The sequence below is a fragment of the Echinops telfairi genome, unplaced genomic scaffold (genome assembly GCF_000313985.2).
Source record: "Echinops telfairi isolate 266 unplaced genomic scaffold, ASM31398v2 ScPeMD7_1713;HRSCAF=2227, whole genome shotgun sequence".
NCBI lineage: Eukaryota > Metazoa > Chordata > Mammalia > Afrosoricida > Tenrecidae > Echinops > Echinops telfairi.
In genome coordinates, this window is record NW_022105611.1 from 13,785,330 (window position 1) to 13,805,417 (window position 20,088).

Consider the following 20,088-nt stretch of genomic DNA (forward strand, 5'->3'; position numbering starts at 1 on the left):
CTCAGCCCTGCTTCTGTCCTTAATATAACTCCCAGAGGACAAAGCGTAAAACAAAGTAAGCTTTTTGTCGTAAGCTTCAAGCTTAAAGAAGCAGCACCCTACTAGTGTGATCCATGGGACAGAGCTACAGAGGACATTGCTTCTCAAACCTTCGGACAGATATTACCCAGCTTAGGGAAGCACTGACATGTTAGTGGGAGCATATACTTCGCTCTTCGCCTCCAAAAATACCTCACTCCAATAAAAGAATTGGGCCTATAAGCCTAATCCGCTCAGTGTGCCATTCTGTCTGCATTCTCCATCCTTGTGGGGAACTTCTAAGGAAGCTCTGCAGGGCCAGGGAACAGATGCATGCTGGGAAAATCAAAACCAGCACTTCAAAGTCCGAACCGCATGGAGTCCTGGCTCCGAAGCCCACACCAGGGAGCACCTCTGATCACCCAGGAAGCTGGTACATTTTACTGAAAGCGATTATCATTTCTTCCTTTATTATTAATTTCATGTGTTGAGCAGACATAAATAAGTTTTTAAAAAAATGTGTGTGTGTGTGGGGGGGTGGATTTAAACAAGGGCAGAATAATAAAGTAAATCCTTTTGACTCTGAAATAAACATACATCCTTCACAATAGTACAGGGGATGAAGGGAAAGGAGAGGGCCAAGCGCTTATTGTGTTGTCTACTTGGGATTCCATTTCATCTCACACTGGAGCTGCGTGTTTCTGCCAGACGGTGAAGGCTTCGCTGGAGCTTAGGTTCGAACGTCTATGGTCATTATCATCAGAAATGAGGCCATGACATTGGGAGGTCATGTGATTGTTCAGGGGAGTTTACTTTACATTTTCTATGTGATTGCCCAGCTCCTGGAGGTATTTAAGTTTGATTTAGAGGTAGTTGTGAAGGTTTCAACCGGGTGGCCAGGGCTGCCCTAACATCTGTGTGCCTGATAAGACACCTTGACATAATTTAGTATTTAGAGCATCCACGGCCATTTTTAAAAAGCATGTGCACACGTGATGTGACTGTGTATTGGTGTGTATAGGCATATTGATGACTGTTGTTAAATACGGAGGCCAGTCCAAATGGGAATGGAATTTTATGGGGAAGGAAAATGAAATAACAGCCACAAAACCCCGCTGCCATTGAGTCAATTCTGACTCAAAGCGACCCTCTGGGACCGAGTAGAACCGGCCCTGTAAGTCCTTATGGAAGGGGAAAGCCTCATCTTTCTCCCGTGGATTGGCTGCTACAACCATGCGGTGGTCATCTCACGCAGCACCCACGAGGCCACTGGACTCTCATTTCTAGTTTTCCCTCACCTGTCAGGTGTCAAGCACCCTGGGATAACAGGCATCATTTCGCTACCTGAAAAAGTATATGTTTGTCTCAATTTATCTCACAGTTGGTTTCAAAATGCAAAACTCACTGCCACTGAGTCGACTGTGACTCATGGCAACCCTATCGGACAGGGTAGATGTGCCTCGGTGAGTCTCCAAGGCTGTAGTTGTTTACTGGAGCAGGAAGCCTCATTTTTCTCCCACTGGTATTTTCAGAACCATTCCGAATTCCAACAAGACACCTTACAGTAGGTGTAGGTAAACATAGATGAAGATGAAGGTCAGGGTCAAGGTCTAGATGCCATTATAGATATAGATAAAGATAGAGATGATAGAGATAGTGATGTAAGAGTAGATAGATAAGTCGGCCATTAGATAATGTTTAAGAAATATATTTTCTATTTTCTATTCTTTTAAAAATGTATTTAATTAATTATGGTTATAAAGATACCAGGTATAAGAAAAGACATCAATATTCCTCAGGGGATTTGGCCAATTTTCTCAAGGGTGGACTAATTAAGTTGCATTTCATTGTATGGACATGACCAGTCCTCGCTTGGGCAGGAGCTGCAGGAAGTAATAACATCTTGCGCTAATCAGCACAGCCACCTACCTGATGAGCGGGTCCGGAATACCGCCTCGGGGTGAAAGGAAGACCTTATCTTTTGGTGTAAGACATACACTGGAAGAAGCGACTTGGACATATAACAGATCTCTGCTTTGATCCACCGACAAATTCAATCTCTTTTTCAACCTTTTCTGCTGTCTCAGAGACCCCACTGTAAAGCCTTAAACTTGCATAGAACATTTAATACAGGTAAATGTCAGTGGATGTCATCCAGAAAAGAAAATAGGAAAAAAGAAACCCTCACTACTTCTAAATTCTTATTAGTACAAAAACACAATATATTTTCTTTTTCCTCAGAGTCTACTCACGTCTTAACTTATAAACTCTCTGTTCCTGTCAAGTTGAAATGGAAGTATTAATTTTAGTAGAAATACATTAATGCTGCGTTTTAAAACATCATGTAAGCGTATATTATTTTCTGTAACAAAAACAAAATAGGATGTAATGCTTATCCAAGGTTCACAAAATACTCTGTTTTCTGAATTTATGAGCAACAGAATATTTTAAATGCAGCAGATGAACTAGGGTTATAATTTTTTATTTAATCCTAACCCAATTTCCTTTTTAACTGCTGAATTTTACTAATTTGGTTCTACTTAAGTGTCTAACCTTTTCTTTTATCACTTTTGGTCTACATTGCCACCCTTGTTAAAGGCTCTTTGTAGGTTGTTGTTGATATTTTGGGTAAAGAGCAGAGAGAAAGAAAAAGAGAGAGGTAGGGGGTGGGGAGAGAGGGAGGGAATATGGTAGTTACATAATCTGGTGTCAGTTTGAGGATTCAGAGTGAAGGGGTTGAGTCTAGGCTGTCAATCAGATCATAGCCAATGAGGCCTCTGTGTGGTCATGTCCTTCTCCTGAGGATTCTGGGAACCTGTATTCCTTCTTGGAGGCAGGAGACACTCTCTCTCTTGGCTCACTCCCTGGGAGACATTGCAGCTGACAAGACACATGGAACTTTGCTAGTGCCCTGAGCTAGAGAAGTCACGTGGAGACCTCTGCTTGTGCTAAGATGCTTACATTGCTATTGGATCCACAAGACTTTCCATTCACTGGCCTGTGATCATCCTGCATTCGGCATCATTGCCACGTGTTTCGTGAGTCTGAAGAAGAATGTTTAGATTGGTATCAGACAGATGGGCTAATATTAGATTTATGGACTTGATATGGACTAGGCTGGGATGTTTTCTCAATATTCCATTGCTTTTGTATATAAAGATCTTTCCTACTCACAATTGAGTATTTATGGATTTGTTTCTCTAGTCTAGCCAGACTAACAAGGAGGGAGAATGAAAGAAAAATGTGTGGGAATCAAGAAAATCTACTTCTTGTATAAAAAGCTTATGTAATGATTAGAAAGATTTAAAAAATGAATTTGTGAGAACAGAGAAAAATTAAAAAACAAAACACTTCAGTGCTGTGGGATCAGTGCCTGCTCAGAGTGACCGGAGAGGACAGCGGAGAACTGCCCCTGTGAGTTCCTGAGATGATGACTCTTTATGGGAATAAAAAGCCCAGTCTTTTCCGCCCCTTCTGGGCTGGTGGTTTTGAACTGCTGACCTTGAATTTAGCAGTCCAATGAGTAGCCATTACACCATCAGATCTTTCCTGATAGCTGATAGTCATTGAAAAAAGCAAATCCACTGCTCTTGGGTCAATTCTAAGCCACAGCAACTCTATATGAGAATTCAGGGATCATAAATCTTTATAGTAGCAGACAAGCTCATCTTTCTCCGGCAGAACAGCTGGTGAATTTGAACCACCAGCCTGCATTTAGTAGTGCAACGCTTAACCCACTGTGCCATGGAGGCTCCAGGCAGCCATAATTACAGCCAACCCACAGCCGTCAAGTCCTCTCTGACTCAGCTGAAAATCACACAAACAAACTCACTGACTCATAGTGCAACATTTGGACAAGGTAGAGCTGCCCCGCTGGGTTTCCTGGACTGCAGCTCTTTAGGGGAGTAGAAAGCCTTGTCCTTCTCCCATGGAGCAGTCAATGGTTTTGTACTACTGACTTTGCATAACCATTAGACCACACACAAGGACCCCTTTTATTCTGACTTTACAGTGTCAATCTCTGTCTGGTTTCTGAGATTGTCAATTTTATGGCAGTAGACATGCTCACAGGGAGTTGAACCGCCAACTTCAGTGTTATCAGTCCAGAGTTTAACCCACTGCTCCACCATGACTCACTCTGGCAGTAATACATGACTATAAGTTATGCCACATCATTCAGAAAAGGGCTTCTGAATAGTGGACAAAAACAAAACCAGAAACATAAAAGAAGGCATTAATACTCATGCCGAGGCCCCTCCTCTCTTAGTGATACATAGATATGCTGATGAGTCACATGTGATAATAGATAGAAGTGCATGGGGGACAGGACTCACTAAACAAGACATATGCGGGGTTCATGGGACCAGGCTAGGCTAAATGGCATAACTCTTTTCTCTCAGAGCTGTGCTGGGTCCTATGCTAAATGAAATGGATCTAGAAGACTTCTGAACATTTTTCTAATCTCTGTAGGACTTTAATGATTTGGAAGGACACAATTCCATGGAAAAGAGGGAAACAATAGAAAAAAAGATATTCTTATTTCTAGGCACATATGCCCCATTCCCACCCCTCTTCCACACATACTTCTACCTTCTCCATAAATTACTAAAGAGGGGGACAGTAAATTCTACACTCTAGGAATATAGACTTAGTTAAGTTTATATATATAAGTTATATACTTGTAATTAAGGGCATATTATAACAGTTTTTTTAATTTTAGAACAGTTTTACTTTTACAGAATTACAGCAAAGGTAATATAAAGAGATTTTGTATATCACCATCCCTCCCCAAACACACACTCCCCACACCCAGTTTCCCGTCTTAGTAACACCATAGATTATTATAGTATGCTTGTCACAGTTCATGGGCGATTCAATAAAGCCATACTTTATTCACATGCCCTCACTGTTACCCTGGGACTTTTACAATGTTACTAGATCCCATCTAGAATACCACACTACATTTAGAAGGCATGTTTTCTTAGGGTCTTCTTTGTTGTGAGGATGTTTTAGACTTACCTTGAGATTGGTGGCCTTCACAGCTTTAAAGATGACCAGTCAAACATTTGCAGACGGTCCCTCAATTGGAATGTGTCTGTCATAGTTATGAGACAATGTTTTGGAGAGGAAGACCATGTAGGCAAATTGCTGTAACTCCTCACAACGTATCAGTAGGACTGGACACTGTTGATGTGAATCCTCACCCCACTGGCTGAGGTAGTGTTAATCCACATTTTTTCCCTGTAAAGTCTCTAATCTTACTCCTCTTCTGCATACTCTCCTTTTTACAATAAAGTCCACTACATACAGGCCATGGTAAAAAGAATGAGAAGTTATGTTTTATCTTTTTAAGGGTGAATTTTTTTGCCTTTTTTCTTATTATTAATTGGGAGTTAATACATGTATCAGATCATCCCATAGTTCAGTCATGCCAAGAAGAATTGTACAATTGTATAATTCCTACCACAACTAGTTTCCAAATATTCTTTTTCTTCCTGGACTCCTTAACACCATCTCCCTTTAAACACCACCCTCACCCCACCACCACCCCCCAACCAGTGCTCTTTTATAAATTATTTGGAATTCTTCTACATGAGGTATTTGCCCACTTCCCACCATTTATGTATTTATTTGTTTGATCACTTATGTTACCATTATGGACTCCTGTATATTATTTCACACTTCAGTCTATAATCCAGTGATTGTTTTTTATTGTTAACATTGTCCCAATATTGATTTGGGGGAGCTCTTTTAGTCAAACTATGTGAATCATAATTATGGGGTGTTTTGTCTCTCCATTTTTAAAACACTTCCTTACTTTCTGGCAAGATGCCTAGGTGGCCGCGTGGGATGCTCATTGATCTGTTAACCACAAAGTCAATAGTTTGAACCTACCAATTGCTTCAGGGGAGAAAGATGAGCCTGCCTGCCCATACAGATGTAAAGTTGAGAAAACCCAAAGGGGCACTTATACCCTGTCCTATGGGGTCACTCTGAGTCAGCATCAACTCAGTGTCAGCGAGGTATTTTGTTGTTATTTCACTCTCTGGCACCACAAGATGCTCCAGGGTCATCCTGTACATTGCCTGCCCCTGCCAGACATAGACTGGCTCATTACTCCCAGCGATCCCTGCATCTTTTTATTGGGCAGAGTAGTGGAAACCAACATTCTGGTTCTAGGTTTGCTCACTATCACAAGGGTAGCATAATGTGCCTTTTAAACTGTATATGCAAGAAAGAAGAAAAAGAAGTTGTGATCAAGTTGATGCTGGTCTATAGTGATCCAGGTGTGTCATCATACAGCTGCACTTCACGGAGTTTTCAAAACTGTTGTGAGGGACAGAATTGTCTCTTCCCTCTCAAAAGTTGGCAGACTCCTGTTCTCGCCTCTAAGAAGCATACTTTACATGTAAATTATAGCTCTCAGATGATCAATCCTTAGGGAAGCTCAAAACCCGCTGCCTTCAACTCATAGCAACTTACAGGACAATGTAAGGGAGTAGAACGCCTCCTCCTTCAGAATTTGTAGTTAACAACCCACTGTGTAACCCACTCCTGCACCAAGGCTCCTTGGCCCAGGAAGCAGCAGCAGGGCATCAAGGGACTGGGGAAATCGGTTACCCTGAGGACTAAGATGCACTTAAGTTGGACCATGACTCAAAAACTTGACGAGGAATTGATACGCTTGATTTATGTTGCTGGCAAAGAATATTAAAGATGCCAGAAGAGCAAACTCATCTGTCAGAAAGGAAGTTCTGACAGTGGTTGGAACAATGTGCTCTGACACAGGAAAGATTGTGAAGATGGTGCCGGCCTGGCCCTCTTGCCTTCCGTTGCACAGTCACTCGGGTCCAAAGCAACTTGACAGGACTCAGCAACGACAAGAAGAGAACGTATCTTGAATGATGACCATCATTTTCTTTAAACATCACAGTTTAAGTATAATTCATGTGCAGTAAACTGCAGTATTTAATGTTTAGACATATGTATCTAACAAGGAAATCATCCATAGTCAAGATCTGTCTAACATTGTTTTCATCATTGTATGCAGGGGTCAGGTATTTATTAAGCTAAAATATGTTTTGAGTATAAACACTCAAGTTTGAATAAAATTATGCTATTTACTGTGCTAAATTCTGCAAATTATTTAATCTTATCAGAGCAGTGTTCTCATCTTTAAAATGAGATTGATAGACTGATAACATATAACTTATGGAGTAAAAATTAATTGCTATATTCTGTGTCTATGTCCAATATCTAGAAATAAAATACAACAGTATCTAGCAAATAGTAAAATATAATTATAAAGTGCTATTTTGAATATGCTCCTAAATTTCTTTAATTAAAAAGAATTTCTGATTAGATAAGCATGACTGTTGGATAAGTTTTTATTTTAATTTAGAAAAAAACTTAGATATTATAATAACAATCAGAAAACCATTGAGTATTTGAACAGAGGATTGTCTGTTTTATGTGCATACACATACATACATAAAGGTGGCCCACTGGATGCAATTTACCTGTGAAAAATAAAAGTTAAAGCTATAATTATCTTGTAGAATTTATAGGTGATCCTGAAATATTTATAGTCAATAAAGATTAATAACAATTATTTTTGTGATGCTCATTATTACTCAAGATTTATAAATGAAGTTGTTTATTTTAAATGTATTTTTATTTGTAAAACTTAATTATGTGCTCATTAATAACATTTTGTTTTATTTATTTGACCCTTAAAATAAGTTTCTATAATAAGAATGATTTTGATATTATTCTTGTGCTCTTTTTTTCTTCTTTCTGAATAGGTAGTATCTTGCTTTGGTAAAAGAGGGCCATCGATCTTCCTGGGTAAAATTTAGGACTTGTTACAGAGAAATGCAGAAAGAACAAAGGGAGGGGGGCGTATGAGAACATTTGACACAGACATACTACACAGTGTCCTGCTGAGTTCTTTCCATATTCTTCTGTTTCCTTTTACACAGAAAGGCCAAATGTGAGCAGTTGGTTGGAGTCTACCATAATATAGAAGATACCTGTAGCAAGGTCATGAGTCTGGGGGCACCAGAGTCAGAGGAAAACCTCATGTAACAAAGGTAGAAAATAAAATGGGTCTGTTCTGACACAGAGGATGGTGAGGAGGAAAAGAGAAAGTGTGTCTCCCTCTTACACTCTCTGGGTTCTAGCTAAGGAATACATATATATGCACATATATATCTATATCTAATATATATAATATAATATATATATCTATATCTAATAGATATAGATATATATCTATTAGATAGAAGAACATCACGAGTGAATGACGAAATTGCTCCCATTTATCATTTGGGACTGTCATTTGAGAGTGCCACCGCACTGACAACTGACCATGCGGTCATGCAGAGGCGCGTCCTGATACCCTTTTCATAGGCAGATAGTCTTCACAGTAGGCATTTCAAGACAAGTAAGGTTAGAAATCACCGGTAGCTCTCTGGAGGTTCGCATAAGCATCAAGAACCAGGAGAAGATGGAGGCAGCTGGGAACAACCGTAAGCTAAGGTTACATCACTTACAGGCTTAGCCACAAAAACTGACCCAAGAGTCCCCAACTTTCTTTCTGCCTTTGAGTATCAAAGTCTTGTCCTTCCACTGCATACAGCCAGGAAACACTTTGGAGAAGAGCCAGGTAGAAGGACTAAAGATAAGAAACACAACAGGATAAGTATTATCTACTAAGTGTTATCTACTAAACATTATAACCCTATCAGTTCATCTAATTCCCATGACAGCACTTCAAAATGAATACCCATTTTACATATGAGAAGACAGAGTCACAAAGAGATTCAAACCACTGAGTAGCTAGTGAATTGGAATTTACTCTCAGTTAGATTCTTAAATCTACTAAACCATAGCACCCCACTAAAATGAGATTAAACATACGAAACTGTGTCTATCTCAAATGATGTAATGCCCAGTATAGTTCTTTTAAAAAAAATCATTTTATTAGGGGCTCATACAACTCCTATCACAATCCATACACACATCAATTGTGCAAAGCGCACCTGCACATTCATTGCCCTCATGATCCTCAAAACATTTTCTCTCCACTTAAACCCCCGGCACCAGGTCCTCATTTTTCCCCTCCCTCCCTGCTTTTTCCTCCCTCATGAGCCCCCGATAGTTCATAAATTGTTATTTTGTCACATCCTGCCTTGTCCGCCATCTCCCTTCACCCACCTTTCTGCTGTCCGTCCCCCAGGGAGGAGGTCACATATAGTTCCTTATAATTGGTTCCCTCTTTCCAACCCACTCTCCCTCTACTCTCCCAGTATTGCCACTCACACCACTGGTCCTGAAGGAATCACCCGCCCTGGATTCCCTGTGTTTCTAGTTCCTATCTGTACCAGTGTGCATCCTCTGGTCTAGCCAGACTTGCAAGGTAGAATTCGTATCATGATAGTGGGGGCGGGGGGAAGCATTTAGGAACTAGAGGAAAGTTGTATTTTTCATCCTTGCTACATCCCACCCTGACTGGCTTGTCGCCTCCCTGAGACCCCTCAGCAAGGGGATCTCCAGTGTCCTACTAATGGGCTTTGGGTCTCCACTCCGCACTCCCCACATCATTCACTATGGTAAGACTTTTTGTTCAGATGATGCCTTATACCTGATCTCTTCGACACCTCGTGATCATATAGGCTGGTGTGCTTTTTCCATGTGGGCTTTGTTGCTTCTGTGCTTGATGGCCGCTTGTTTACCTTCAAGCTTTAAGACCCCAGATGCTAGACTTTTTGATAGCCGGGCACCATCAGCTTTCTTTGCCACATTTGCTTATGCACCCATTTGTCTTCAGTGATCCCTTCGACACCTTGTGATCACACAGGCTGATATGTTCTTCCATGTGGGCTTTGTCGCTTCTGAGCTAGATGGCCGCTTGTTTACCTTCAAGCTTTTAAGACCCCAGACGCTGTATCTTTTGATAGCCGTGCACCATCAGCTTTCTTCACCACATTTGCTTATTCACCTGCTTTGTCTTCAGCGGTTGTGTCGGGAAGGTGAGCATCATAGAATGCCAATTTAATAGAAGAAAGTATTCTTGCATTGAGGGAGTATTTGAGTGGAGGTCCAATGTCCTTCTGCTACCTTAATACTAAACCTATAGTTCTTAATGCATATTCTTTATCATTTAGTTTAAAATATTTACATGCAACCTATGTGAATGCTTTAATTCACCCTTGAATTATTTAGAAGTGTGTTTTATACTTCTGAAATGTCTGGCTTTTCCCCTAAACATCTTATTGCTATTGATGTTTCTACTTTCTACTTTATTGTATTTTATTAAGTGAACAGTTACTGTGTGATTTCAATGCTGGAAAATGTACTAAGACTTGGTTTAGAGCACAGTCTATCTTCTATCTCATCAGAACCCCCCGTGGCATAATGGGTTATGCCTTGGTTGGGCTGCTAACATTGGCTGTTCTATGGCACCAGCTGTTCCACAGAAGAAAGATGAGGCTTTCTATTCTTGTAAAGGTTTAGTCTTTGTAACCCACAGAAATAGTTCTATTCTGTCCTAAATCACGATGATTTAGCATAGGCTCAATTGCAGTGCATTGAGTTTTGAGTACATCTTCTGTCTTAGAGGCTAGTTTGTGAGCACTTAAAAATAATGTACTTTTTTCAATTGTTAAATATAGTATTCTATTAATGCCAATTAGCTCAAGGCAATCAATAGTATCAGTCACATCTTGTGATCTCTATTTGTTTTGTTGAGGTGTTTTGGTGCAGTTTTTCTCAGTTTCTCTGAGGGATATTCACACTTCCAACTATGATTATGGGTTTATGTATTTATTTTGTTCATTCTGTTAACTATGGATTTTATTCATAAATTTTGAAGTTTGATTTTGGGCATTTACATATTTACTATTTTATTCCTGATCAAAACCTTTTATTATTATGAATTTTTCCTCTTTCTCTTTGCTAACACAGGCATACCTTGAAGATATTCAGGGTTTGGTTAAAAACCACCACAAATAATCAAATATTGCAATAATCACATCTTTTATTTTTGTTTTCCAGTGCATATAAAACCTATGTTTACAATACACTTTCTTGAATTAAATATGCAGTAATATTGTTTTAAAAGTTTGAGACATTGTGCGAATTACTGAAATGTATCACTGGGACAGGAAGTAAGCACATGGCGATAGAAAAGTGGCAGTGATGGACTTGCTCAGAGCAGTGTGGGGACAGACCTCCAATCAGGAAGCCACGCAGCAGCTGGGAAGTGTACTTCAGCAAAGCTCAATCAGTCAAAGCACAGTAACAAGAGCTATGCCTAGTTTTAGTCTTGAAGCCCAATGTATCTGATATTAACATAACTCATATAGCCTTATGCTCATTGTTCCATGGTTTTATTTTTGTCTCCATTTACTTAAAATAATTAACTTTCATTTTAGATTATTTTAGTTTCCTGAAAGATTTTGAGATAGTATAGAGAAGTCTTCCACACCCTTCACCCAATTCCCCATAGTTTTAACATCGTGTCAAAATTAAGAAATTAACATTGATACCTTACTATAACAGAACAATCCTACATTACCGTAACATAACAGTCCATATTTCCCATTGATACTTCATTTTTCTGTGCTAGGACTAAAACCTAAAACATCATGTGTTTTGATTCCCAATACTTTTAACCTGTCTTAGCAGTTATATTGAAAGTTCATCATTTTTAGAAGACATAGAATGGGGTTTGCATTTTTAATACATTGCAAGCATTGCCTTTAGTTTGGAATGTTTAGTCCACTGAAATTCAATGTAATTTCAGGTGTTATCAGATGTTTGTTAACCATTTTATGATTTATTTTTATTTATCTCATTATATTTTTCTTACTTTTCTTTACAGCCCTCTGTTGAATATTATTTTAGAATTTTACTTTAATTAATTTTTAAATTAACATTGAAGTAATTGAGGCTTATATATTTTGGGAAGATACATATAACTAAAGAATTATAACAAAAATGTTGTCCTATTAGCTATCTACATCGGTGCATGCCTTTTAGTGGTCACTCCAAAGACTAAGATACTAACCTTCACGCTATAAAGTCTACTTGGGTTTCAATTGTACCCTTTTATGTAATGAGTCTTGCAACGCAGTCATTTTGTTTAAAACTTCAGCATTCCTGAATCTGGAAGCTCCATGTTCATTCATCTGTATTTTATACATTACAGCCTGATGTTACTGGTTTTCTTTACGTCATTATGTATTTTAGAGAAAATAAGAATATAGCCATTACACCTAGGTACTTACCCTCTTTAGTGTTCTTTACTCCTTTCTGATAGGCAGTGTCTGCCATTTCAATCTTGAATAACTCTCTTCCACATTTCTAATAATGCAGATCTGCTAGCAATAAATTCAGCTTTATTAATCTATGCGAGGGGCCCCAGTGGGGGAGTGGGTTATGCGTTAACCTGCTAACTCCAGGTCAGCAGTTCAAAACCACCAGCCATTCCTCAGGAGAAAGGCAAGTCTTTCTACCTGCTAAGCGTTACAGACTCAGAAACCCACAGGAAAGTTCTATTCTGCTCTGCAGGCTCACTGACAGTTGGCACTGACTAGCTGCTGGTGAGTGATCTTTACAGTCAGCTTCACATGTGAAGACCTGTCATTGTTCTTCTGCTTGATTTTCACCGCTCCCCAAACGTCCAGCATTTTAAAGATACTTATGAAGTGCCCCCACCCTTCCATTGTTTCTATTCCTGGTAATTTGAGTTATTGTGAATCTGTACGTTTTGAATTATTTTTCTGGATATACTTTAAATACCCCCCTCCCGCCTTTTTGTTTTTTTTTGGTTTTGAACACTTTCATTCTGATGTTACTCGCTCTGGTGGTCTTTGCAGCATTTATCCAGCGTGCGGTTCTCTCGGTACATGAGTATATTTGAGTTTCCCAAAGTTACAAAATGTTCAGCCATATTCATAGATTTACTTCTTCCACTTTTCCTGGCCTCTTCTCTTAGCTGTCAAACTACGTATTCTTGGCTTTCTGAAATGATTCCGATGCCACTGGGGCTGGTTCTTCCTTTCAGCCCTTCCCCCCAGTTCTTCTGATGGTGAAAAGTGCACTGGCCCAGGGCCAAGGGCCTCTGGCTACTTCCAGTTTTTTGTGAGACAGGTCGTTCATTATTGCTTTAATATGTAGTATTTTTTTATTTCGTTGTTTTATAGATTCTATTTGTCCACTAGGAGCCCTGGTGGCCTTGTGGGCTATGTACTTTGCTGCTAACCACGGAGTCAGTGTTTCTAACCCACCAGTGTCTCCTTAAGAGAAAGATGAGGCTGTGTGCTCCTAAAAAGATTTCAAGCTTCAGACACCGTAAGGGGCGAGTAACGGTGTCCTATTGGGTCACGCTGTGAGTAATGAGTCAGTCCCCTCCAAGGCAGGGACTTTTGATTTTATTATTATTTTGTTTGTTTGGATATTTCTTCTGATATTTCAACTCGATGGCTTCTTATGAGATGACTTTTTTTCCCAGTGACTTTAATATCTGCTTAAAGAACCATATCTTGTAATTCTACCATTTGGCTCCTTTGAGCATTAGTCTCCTCTGATAGAACCGATAGAAATAAATACAGTCCTATATTCCTGCTTCTTTATTCCCACAATTCTGGAGGAAAGAGTCGAGCTGCTCCTTCGCTGTTCTGAGACTGAACACCTTTAAGGGAGTGGACAGCCTCATCCTTCTCATGTGGGTCTCACCAGGGCTCCTTTAGTTTGCTCTTATATGCAATAATTTTGTGTTTTGCGTCAAACATTGTGCTTGATACATTATAGAAACTGGGTTCTATTATGTTCTTCTGAAATGCATGTATGTGTGCCTTTAATTTACTTATAAACTTATTTATGCATTGATTTATTATCTTGGCTGAATGCAAAGCCCACGGTTTGATTTTCTTTTTGACATATTAACTAAAAGCTCTGTCTCCTTCTTTTATCTTATTTGGGATGAGTGAATCTACACTGTGGTTCTATGGTTAAGCAAGTTTATCTCACTCATTTAGGGAAAATAGTTAGAATTCCTCTGTTTTGTTTCTCTGTTCTTACTTTTCTTTCTTAACTCCCCCATACTGTCATCTCAGTAGTGATCACAGGCTTTCCAACAGAGTCTTAGCCTCCTGCTGCAGCACCAACTGAGGTCTGTCATTGCAAATAAGTCATAAACCATGGGGACCTCCCCAAGTGCTCTTCCTTTGAGTAGAGATACCCCCTCTGGATTTGAACTTGTTTGTTTTCATGAGCCTTCAGAATTTTCCTATAGAGTTGATAATTGTAGCAAGATTGTTCTGCTAGGAGATAATCTGCATGATTATCAGCAGCAGCAACTTCCCCTGAAAGTGTTCTAGTAATACAATCATCACAACATACATCTTCTTATGGTAACCATCTAAGGAAAACGTTGGGAATATTATAAGGTTCAAACACAAAGGTCTGGACATGAGGAGTTTGAGAGGAAGTGTCAAGGGATGTTTTATTATTTGAACAGGATAGAGGAGAGGGTTTTCACACTGGACGTGTTTATGTGCGTGGCCATAAAAAAAAACAAAAAACAACCCGAATCCTCTAGTAGATCTGACTCTAGCGGCCCTATCTAGGGCTTCCAAGATTTTTACAAATCTTTATGGGAACAGGCAGTCTCATCTTTGTTTCAAGGGATGGTGTCAATCTTGTAGTTTACAGTCCAACAGTGCCACCAAGGCCATAGGGATCCCAGAAGTCTGTACTTGGGATTGACAGGCAGTACATGAGATGGTTAGGGTTAATCACCACCCCCACCCCCCAAAAGTAACCATTGTCATTGAGTGGATTTTGACTCATGGTGACCCCATTTATATTAGGGTAGAACTTGTCCCACCATGTTTTCCATGGTTGTGAATCAATCAGACATAGAGTTTCCTAAGAGTGGATTTGAAGTACCAACCTTTAGGTCAGTAGCCAAGCACTTCATTCTGCGCCAACGAGGGACAGGTTAAGAACAGGGACACCTGAGACACCAGGGGTAGGGACAGCTACATGATGAGAGCTTAGTAAGTTTCAAGGTATTACATAGGCAAGCTCTCAGATTGGGTAGAGTATTTAAATTCAACAAGAAAACGTGTGCTCACTTTCACCAAAGAGCCATGGTGAGTGTAGAGACGCTGAAGAATGTCATTTAATAAAGCTTTTAGGAAGTTGAGAGCAAGACCAAAGGCAAAGAGACCAAGTAGGAGATTTTGCCTATCTGTATGCAGGCGAACAGATTAATTCTAAAATGTATAGGATTATAATGTGTTCCGGTGGATCCAAGAATAGAGACATTAATTTAAAGTGGAATAACCTGAAGTAACTCCTTGACAAAGATATGATTCAAACTAGAATTAGATGGGTAATCCTAAAACTTTGACTACTCATCCATCCATAACTCCTCTCATACACTCAGCATTCTCTGTTGAGGATCAGTTGTTCGCCAGGAACTGTGCTGCATGTTAGGTGTACGCTGGACACGTATAAGTGCATGCTATAATAGCTAGCATGTGGATATCAATTTACGCCCTCCCTCCCTCTCTTTGCTTCTTTTCACCTCTCTTCTCTCTCTTTACAATTCGTCTTTCTTCTCAGTCCACTAGTGTGGATGGTCGATATTTGCCCTGACCCTGCTGTGGTGATAATCATTAGGCCTGGTCAGAAGTACCACCCAAGTGGAAGGAACCCAGTTTAATTACCACCCTCCCGCAGTTCCCAGTAGATGGCTTCGTCTGTTCATCTCTGAGAGCTGCCTGGAAAATGATCAAAGTTCTCTGTTGAAATAACAACTCACAGACAGCGCAGTGCCAAAGGGATAGCACTGTTTTCCTTTTCAGAAAAGATGCATATTGGGGATGTTTATGAACATTTATAATCACCACCCCCTTCTGTCCTGATTATTGCAGGCAGTCTTAACCCAATGGCATATCGCATTATAAGCCAAGGATAGTATTTCTTTATTTCAACCCTCAGCTGTTTTACCAGCTAGGGCAGTGTCAAGCAATATGAATCCCTGCCAGTGTTATGTAACTGATTTACTCTCAGTGTATGTACCTAGAAAATAAGATCACCCAACAAGGGATATTTGGTAGAAAATCAAATCCAGGGAGAAAGCCTGTTGCAGTGTTGAGGACATGGTTTTTCAAGTTAGGTAGATCAGAATTCAAATATTTATTGGTCTTTTACATATGCTGTTTTCTTTAAATCCCTTTGAATATTAGTGTTCTAATCTTTGGAATGGGAATCAACGGCAGAATAATGGAAAAGCACGTTGCCTGGCACATGGTTGTTGTCAGTTGCCTGTGAGTCAGTTCCAGCTCATGGAGATCCATGAGTGCACAGTGCAGAACCGCTCCGCCTAGTGGCTTTCAAAGTTGTAACATTTCAGAGAGGAAGAACTCGGTTGCTACCTGAATGGTCTGCTGTGTACTGTGCCCCACCAGCCTCTCCGTGAGAGGAAGTGTGGCCGTGTGTTTTCATAAAGATTACAGCCTTCGAAACATGTGAGGCAGTTCTACTCTGTCCTCTAGGGTCATATGAGTGGTAGCAACTCAGTGGTAATGTGTGTGTGTGTGTGTGTGTGTGTGTGTGTGTGTGTGTTCGCTTTAAATAACAATGCCAGGGATTCATATTTCCTGAAACTGCCCTATCTTACCAGGTTGGTCTTCAAAAGTGCCTCTGGGTAGGTTTTAATCAACAACCTTTTATGGAATAGTCCAGTACCTAACCATGTGTACCACCCAGGGACCTATTAGTACACAGTAGTTGGCTCAGAGTAGATTAAGACTTGTGATCCTGTATACCTACATGCGTGGTTACTGTGTTCCTAGCATGTCCTGTGGTTGAGTCTACTTGAATTACAGGATTAGCTAAAGGTCCTTTCTCATCACGCTGATCAGCAAAAGACCCAGGGGCTGAGGTTAGCTCCATTGAGCAGACACGTGTCTTCTAAAGGCACCAACCCCTTGAAGGCACCTCAAACCTCATTCTCTCCTAGAGAATTTGATATTCATGCTGCTACATCAAAAGGTTGGGGCAGCTATTATGTATTAAAATGTGTCATTTTAAATTGCTTTTTTTGCTAGCACTAGCAATATAGATATTGAAATTTCTTCAGAAAGTGCTTATCTCATCAAGACTAAAATTATAGTATATGAAATACTAATTACAGTATTATAAAGAAGGTTGAACTTTTCTGTGACATTCTGTCTATTAGGAGAATACTAATTTTCTCTGCTTCTTAAGGCAGATAGAGCCGCCCATGATACGAAATATGATCCCCTATCACTTACTCCATTCTCCTGTGCTATGTTCACAGAGGCGGGATAAGACTTCTGAATCTTTGTCTTGGTCTAAGGCAGGTGTGCTTTTCCATTTACTTCTAAAGCAGTACCAGATATGGAAGACCAATATGCTCAGACTGAATTTTAATGCAATCAGAAATACAGTGGACAAGGAGCTACAATCATTGGCCACATGTGAAGAAGTGCATTTTAAATGAAATGAATACTGCAACGCACAATCAGAATGTTACCTGGCATATAGTAGATGCTCACTAAGCGTTCACTATTGTTGGTATGTTATCATAGCGATTGCCATGATCTTATTTAATTATCACATTTACTTAGGACATAGATTCTACTAATCCCCCTTTGCCAATTTAATGACTTGTCTGAGCTTAGACAGCTAGAAGACGAAGCTCGATTTCAAGTTCTTTATCTACAATGTTACTTATTCATTTATTTAATATATATTAAGTACTGTGTTGGCATTGAATGTTAGGTGCTAGGTTGCTGATCACAAACAAGGTCAGTGGTTCCAACCCATTAGTCTCCTTGTGGAAGAAAGATGTGACTGTCTGCTCCTGAAAAGATGTATGCTCTACAACACCTGTATAAGATTGCTGTGAATGGAAATCCACTTAGGGCAGCAGACAGGAATTAGCCTAAGGCTTCCAGGGGACACTGTGTATTCAGCCTTGGGATACTAAACTAAAGGTTGGCAGTTTGAACCCCCCAGTTGCTCTGCATCAGATGATGCAGTCTGTCCCAGAAAGATTTGCAGCTTCAGATTCCCTGTGGAGCAGGTGGAGCACTTCTTCTTTGTGCTATGGGACCACTATGAGTCAGAACTGACTCAATGGCAGTGGGTGTACTGGGACCTAGACATTATCCTACTGCAGGGCACACACAGATTAAATAAGGCTCAGTACTGTCCTTGCAGAGCAACATGTCCTAGGGGGGAAATAATGACTACAGCCATCCACTGTGATGTCACTTGGTCACAACCTTAATGGGGTGACCAGACTGCAGACAGAGTCGTACCCGTATATTCCATTTGAGGACCTAGTTACCACGGCTGCTAAGGACCCACTAAGGTGAAAGTCTTTTGTCTCTAGTCTGGACTCTAGTCTGAAAAAAATATAAGTATTGAATCGTGTGGTTGATAAATATAGCTTTAAAGGGGTCTTTTTGATAAGGTGGATTGGCACTGGGCTGCTAACCACAGGGGCAGCAGTTCAATACTACCAGCCCCTTCCAGGGAATTAAGGCGAGGTTTGCTATTCCTTTAAGATTCACAGTCTCAGAAACTCATAGAGATAGGTCTACCCTGCCCTATAAGTCAAACATTTGCTCAATAGCAGTCAGTTTGGCTTTGGAAGAAGTCTTGGTGGTTTAGTGGCTTACTCATTAGGCCAGTAATCACAAGGCCAGCCATCCAAACCCACTAGCTACTCCATGGGAGAAAGAGCAGACTGTCTCCTCCCGTAAATACATGCGGCCTGAGAAACCCATAGGTTCAGTTGTACTCTGTCCACTAGGTCACTGTGAGTCAGAATTGACTTGATGGCAATTAGTTTGGTATTTTAATATTTTAAACATATGATCCTCTTGAATAAAAATGTTTAATTCAATATAGTTACTTTACGAGAAAATGCTTTTCCAGAGTGAATTTGAAAAGTTTGAGTAGAGAAAATTGAAGTTTAAAAGGGATTATTTAAACCAAGGTTTCTACCTTTTTTTTATGACATGCATAGATCATCATGATATTTGGATAAATGGCCAGTGGTCCAACTCCCCTCCCAAACTCAGGATCCCAGAGAGCTGGGGGTATGAATATCTTGACACAGCAGAAGCCCCTTTGAGACCTACCTCATTGTGTCCCAGTGGATCCCAAGTAGAAATAAAATGTGAAAGCATTTTCCTTAGAGACAGTATAATCAAGAATAATTCAAAGCATAAGAATATTTTATGCTTTGAATAAGGCAAACCTGGGAACCAATACCAACTCAACCACATAGCGTTGTGTGAATGCAGGCAATTTAGTAGCCTCTCTGGTTCTCTATTTCTTTATCTCTATTAAAAAAATAAGTCACTAATTGCCTCATTGGCCAGTTGTGCAGACAGAATTCATGCATGAGTTGACTTGATAGCGAGTCAATTTCAGCTCACAGTGACCTTGAAGGATAGAGTAGAACTGCCTCAGGGGGTTCTGAGGCTGTAAATAGTTATGAGAGCAGAAAACCATATCTTTCCTCTGAGGTAGCAGCAGGTGATTTCAAACTACTGACCTTGTGGTTAGCAGCCCATCGCATAACACATGGTTAGGATTTGTGTCAACTTGGCAACTTTTGACAACTTAATGACTTCTCCTTGGAAACGTAGCCTATTTGATATCTAAAAGGAGACATTGCAAACAACACTCCTCCTCTGCTTTTCTTCCTACTGGTTTAGATCCTTGAGCTGGCTTCCTGGGACTTGGGCCAGCAGCCACCATGTGGTCTATTGCCCCTAGGGAGCTGTCAGTAGCTTAGCATATTTCCTGCCTTGGATCCATTTGACTGTCTACATCAGCCTGTGGTCTCCCCTCCTGCTTCATTTTGCTGGTTCATCGGTCAGCTATGGGAGTCGGGAAGAGTCTTCAGCTAGCTCTAAACCATGGACTAGAGTTGGACTAGGCTTGTTCACTCTGAAAATTTGTGGACCACTTTCTTGTTATACATTTCTTTCTTTCTTTCTTAATGTC